Raw genomic sequence first — 6,000 nt, 5'->3', positions numbered from 1 at the left:
TCAGTCTAAGAAACTGGCAGCCTCATCTAAGGGATTACTTCTATTCTGCTGTTTCTGTTCTGTTAGGTATCTCCTCACTCCCCATGTTCCCCTCATCACCTTTACTGAAACAGTGTTAAACCCTCTCTTGGGGTTAGATTGCAGCTGGTTCATGCCTCTTCTCCCCTCTCGTCTCTCCCTGCAGCACTACATTTGGTGTCTGCTCCTTCCTGCAGGTCTGTTCCCTGTCTGATAGAGCAGGCTTACCATTCACTGAAGCTGTGTCTGAAATGATGTTGTGTTTTGTTACACTGAATCGATATGGAAATCTTCTTTCTGTCTTGTCAGAGAATATCTGAGCACTGCTATTCTGGCACAGTTTACTGCCTGGCATTCACTGTGAAATTAAAGACTCCTCTAATTGCACAGTTCCTACTCTTTATTCATCTTATAACATTGAAGACAGCACAGTTTATTCTCAAGGCTACATATGGTGTATATGTAGCCAGCCCCTCAGAATAACTGTGCAGGGTCCTTTCCACCACCCTTTCACACACCTCCTTAGGACATATCTTATCTATGTCATTCCCTTTTATGTCCTTACAATGACCTGATTTACTAGAAGTGCTTCACGAATTCCTGCTCTCCTCCTACCAACCAGGTGCTGCCAGCCAGCTTCCACTCCTGCTTATCTCTGCGGCTTTGTTCCAGGCGACACACTCTGCCTGCGCCAAGCGTTCCAACACATGCTGGGATGTACTATCCTCTGGCTCAACACCTTTCCAGTGTGCCAACAGTCTGGCTTGCCTGATGTGGCCACATCAAATGGCAAAACTTGGGGAGAAGTCTACAAAATCAGTAGCATAGGCTATCACAAAATCTGAGAAGGAGAAAAAACTTGTAAGAGGAATGGATGATGGAGATAAAGGACATGGTGTTCCCAGTTTAACCTCAAAAGATTCTGGTTAGGTGATGACAGAGCCTTAGGAGATAACGCTCGTGGGACAAATGGATTTAGCACCTCTCAGCTTAATCCAAGGGAGACCCACAAGTCCGTGTAAAAATGCTAAACAAGGTAAATTGAGTGTGACTGGAAGGCTTAGTCAATGGGTGAGTTACAAGGTTGTGAAATTGTGTATGATATCAATATAGCATACAAGCTCTGTTCCCAGGTGAACTGGTGAGTATTAGAAACTGCATCTTCAAATAGCATATTTTTAGAGGCAGGAAGTATGTAGAGAAGTAGCAGAAAATATACTTTTTCAGTTACCAAGAGACAGTTGGAGCTTGTCCCTAAGTAAAGCAGCTCTCCTTCAAGTACCTGGGTGTAAAGTGTTTCCTGAATCCCACTCATTCACTAGAGCAGTGCTGCATAAGCTCAGGAAACAGGACTTCACCAACCCTAGCCATGCAACCCAGAGCAGACATGCTTGATAACGTCATTTAGATGGCCTGTAGCACGACGATTATCGCCCACCAAAGGATTTGTGAAGTGCACAAAAAACATTGATGGTGTGGTGCAATGAAGCTATGGAGGCCAGGCAATGTCTGTGTATCAGAACTTCCAAAACTTGGGATTGCATTTAGCCTGCAGGCAAAATACTTATTTTGTTATAAAAATGCACATTAAGTGAATAAGAGATGATCATAATGTTTGGGGAAACACTGGTACAATGAATGAGGAACTACTTCAGGCTAATTTTGGGTTTTTAGAGGCTTTGAAGCCTGGCTAAGGGACAGTTAGACTTCACAGTGGTCCATTTTCACCAGTGGACAAGAATGAGTTCTACTTACCGTCACATATGAATGAAGAGACCTGCAGGATGTATCTGCTCATGAATTGTAGCTGCCACTGGAGGAAGATTAATAAATCAGACTCTTCCGGATGCTGGTGGAGGCAGACTTCAGAGAAGGCAATGCTATTAATGGGCCAGATAAAAGGAATAGGTCAGAGCAGGACAGGATCTCTGGAGTGTCAATAGCAACCAGGGAAAGAGGGGACAGCAGCCAACACCACTTACTGATATGGACAGCTGTTCTCTTAATCCCCATCTCTATCAACATCTCTAAACATCTCCATGTGATAGCAAGGTTGGTGAATCAGTAACCCCTCCCAGATCCACAAGCTGGGCTCAGTTTTGTCTTTGTATTCTCTCTCTCCTGGTGCTTTGACTAGTGGCTAATTCCTCAGACCCCAGTGCTTCCCATTTGACTATTCACTTCAGAGCTATTGATTAATGAAATATAAGTTAACAGGGACTGAAACCTGGTCTGGGACTTTCAGCCACCACATTATTATTTCAGCAATATTTCCCCCAGCATGCTGGATGCCACGTGTTGGAGTGAGGCAATTACAAGGCTGGACCCATACCCATTGCTTTTAAACCACAGCTAAAAAATGTTTGGATGTGCCAACTGTGCTTGGTGATAGTAGCCTCTTTTTAAGGTAATTTTTCTGCACTGTTCTTCCCTTAAAACTCTCTGCTGGGCCCCTGAGTGCCTGTAGGCTTCCCCCTACTCTGTGTTACTTTCTTTTTTTTTTATTTCTACATGTCATCTGTTCTACTGATTAACTGTGTCAGACTTGAGGTTATTTATTATTTAGCTTGTTGTTAGGATACTTCGAGTGATGCCATATTTAAAGCTTTAAATGAAGGGTCTCAATGTCATTGCAAGCATTTGCCCTTTCATCAGCTACCTAAAAATTCTTCTTAATTACTCTGCTGACTTCTAAACTTATTTCCTTTGCAAGGAGAATATGCTCATCTCCCTTTTATATTACATTGCACTGCAATGTGTACTTTTCTGTTGCTTTTTCCTCACCTGCCATAATACTGGATTTGAGCACATTGTGTTCATAAAGACAAGGTGACTCTTCATTATTACATTTCAAACTCCCTTCTATGTACAACTTGTGACTAAATGAAGAGTTCATCCTCTTGGTTCCTCTGAGTGGTCATTCTAAGAAATATCCATTTATGAGGGCTAAAAATGCAGTCTTTGCATCATTCTTTGACATTATGTCTACCCAGTGTGTATGGGGGTAATTAATGTCTCCCATTATCATTATGTTTTCTCCCCTAACAATCTCTTAAGTCCTCCAGATGCTTTTCATTCCACTATTCTAATCAGGTGGTCGGTAGTGTATTCTCAGTATCACTTAGGCACATGTCAATGCATAAGTGTTCTCTAGTAGTTTAAACAACATCCCCAGTGTGTTTTTTTCCTCTCTTCTCCCCAAACCTGGACAAATACTCTGCTACTAGCCTGAATAATTTTCTGTGGCTTCATATCTTTAGCTGCTACTCTGGCAATCATTTTCCTACTGAAATGAGACAAAAACCTTACGTTGGCTCGAGTGGAGTTTTTTTTGTTTTGTTGCTTTTGTTGTTTTTTAAAAATAAAGTTCACATTTGATTTCTAGCTCTGGACTTAGCTCAATTAAAATGTCTTCTTTCATCAGCTGTTTTTTTCAGTTTGCTGAATGTACATTTCTAACTTGAAAAAAGTTTTTATCGTCTTGGATAAGGATGAAGATATTTTCTATCTGTATGCAGTCCCCCACCTCTTCTGTAATGCAAGAAGCATTTTATGGTCATTACTTGTAAAAATCAGCTTACGGTGTATGAAGACACTCAGCTTTTTTGCACCCATACTGTTCTTCCCAGAGTGATGGGTATAGTGACCATTACCTAACTTCCTCAAGCTCCATTCAGAAACTGCAGAGCATTTGCCACTTTTCACTTCTTGATTATGAGAGCCAGCTTTGGCAGAACGTAGTACACTGCATCAAATAAGTCAGTGGCTTCATCTCTGAAAGGAACTTTAAAGTTCCTGATTAGTCACTTGTCACTGAGCCTCCAGCACCTCCCTCATGCTTTCACAGTAACCACAAACCTGTTTAACATTGAGCAGAGTTTTGAGTGTGGCTGTTAAGTGCAGAACATGAACATATGAAACCATTTTGAGCACTGCCTTCATTCTTGTAGTGTATATACATAGAGAGGTTTTACGATGAGCAACTTTAAATTTTCAAATTCTTTGCACCCTTTATTTTGGGGACACTGTACCTGTCAATTTGCTGGTGTGGAAAACTTGTAAGGTGCAATTGCTTGTTCCACTTGCCTGTCTCTTAGGATGCACCAAGCCTTCCTCGGAATTACCTGCATTCTTGGTTGAATTAAAGTTTTGTTGTTGCCTTTTTCTATGGCGTTTAGAGTTTTGGCCAAGCTCCTTAATGAGCTGACACACACAAAGATGCTGTTGTCTGCTAATTAGTCTGCTAAGAGCTTTGGAACTATACTGCGATTTGCCACCATTCTTGTAAATTTCATAGAACCACACCAAAGTTGATTAAGTTCCTATGAATTTCCTGACAGTCAGCAGTGGCACAGACAAAAAAAATAGCTGATCCTGTTTCCTTAAGTGGGGGAAAAGCAGAACCCAGCAGTTATCTGCTCCTTTGGCAGTAAAATGGCTCAAGGATCATGCACATGTATGACCAACAGTGCTGCCTCTGGATGTGTCACATGGATGTGTCCCACTGAGAATATATGCTTTGTGTGTGCCAGAGACAGTGGCACTGGACGAAAGTGTCCAGAGCATGACAACTGTCTCAAGTCATTCTGCAGTCTCAAGTCAAACATGTTGCAGACAACTTGGCTGTTCCAGTTCCAGCTCTATTCTGGTTTCAGGTGAATGTTTCCTCATCCCCTAGCAACAATTACAAGCTCATCTAGTGTTCACCTTGCTGCATCACCCTTCCTTTTAATACAAAGGGGTTCTTTAGTCCATTTATTCAACTGACCAGCTTTTCTGTTCCTTTAATGGGGATAAACTCCCTGCTGTAAACCTCAGATTATTCCCATCCACCTTACAAATCTACTGCTTTCTATCTATATTAATATTATAATTTCTGACAGCACATTGTCTTGTCCCTGAAATACATCCTAAACTTAATGAATATCTCTCTGCTTTCAGGCTGATAGTATGTCCCTCTCTAGTAAAGCTGCTATTGCATGTGACAATAAAGCCCTTTGAAAAAGGGATCAAATTGCTTCCCTCTTCATCCATCCTACACATACTCCATGGTGCTTCTCAGGCTCCAGCCCAGCAGTGAAGTCACAGCATTTCCCTTACTGCTATCTGTGGATTACTGCATGTGTTGGCCTGTGCTTTTGTCAGAGGCCTCTTGTCTGTCAGTCTCATCTCTTGCAGAACGTACTCATTGTCTCAAAACATGGCTCACAAACTTTGCTTTGATGAAGTGACTTTTGTGCTCAACAGATGCTGAATATGTTGTCAAAGGTTAATTTTGTGATTCTTCCCACTGACCTGGATAGACTTTCCAAAGTGCAGTGTTCCTTTTGCTGGACAGTCTCCTTGGCCTGTGATCAATCATGGCCTCCTCCATGATGTCACTTTCTACCTTGTTAGGTTTTATTTCAGTGTAGACTCACACACATTTGTGTGAGCTCCTCCCTGCAATGGGCATGGCACAAGCATTTGGACTTGGCTTGCATTATCTTAACTATGTAATCCAGTTTGCTGCAGGGAATAATCCTGTTCTGGCAAGAAAACTGAAGAGTTAGTATCTTTCTCTCTCATTGCTATAAATCATTTAACAAAGGCGATATATTGGAATTATGCCGCATTCCTCAGAAGAAGGCACGTTCCTCCTTAACTTTCAGTGAGGTCTCATTTGTTTCTCTGCTTGACAGAATGTAGTCTGTGTTTGCTTCTGCTTGGCTGGGGCTGCTCAGAGGACTAGGTCACTCCATTCAAAAGCTTGCAAACTCTGGATAGATGCAGAATTTGTGTAATATGATAAATAGACTTTGCTGATAATGGCTAGAGGGTTAAAAAATGGAATTTGTGCCTTTTTCTCACTTTTCTTTGTTCATACTTGTGGTTCAGTGCTTCCTTCCTTACACTAAGGTACCTCGCATTTCCACTGGAATGGTATCTTTCTCATCGATCTGTGCTTCCCACGATATCTCTCCACAGCAGGAGTTCTGCCTA

Source organism: Oenanthe melanoleuca, chromosome 6 (genome assembly GCF_029582105.1).
Source record: "Oenanthe melanoleuca isolate GR-GAL-2019-014 chromosome 6, OMel1.0, whole genome shotgun sequence".
Classification (NCBI taxonomy): Eukaryota; Metazoa; Chordata; class Aves; order Passeriformes; family Muscicapidae; genus Oenanthe; species Oenanthe melanoleuca.
The sequence above is the reverse complement of the archived record's forward strand: the minus strand, read 5'-3'. Positions refer to the sequence as shown.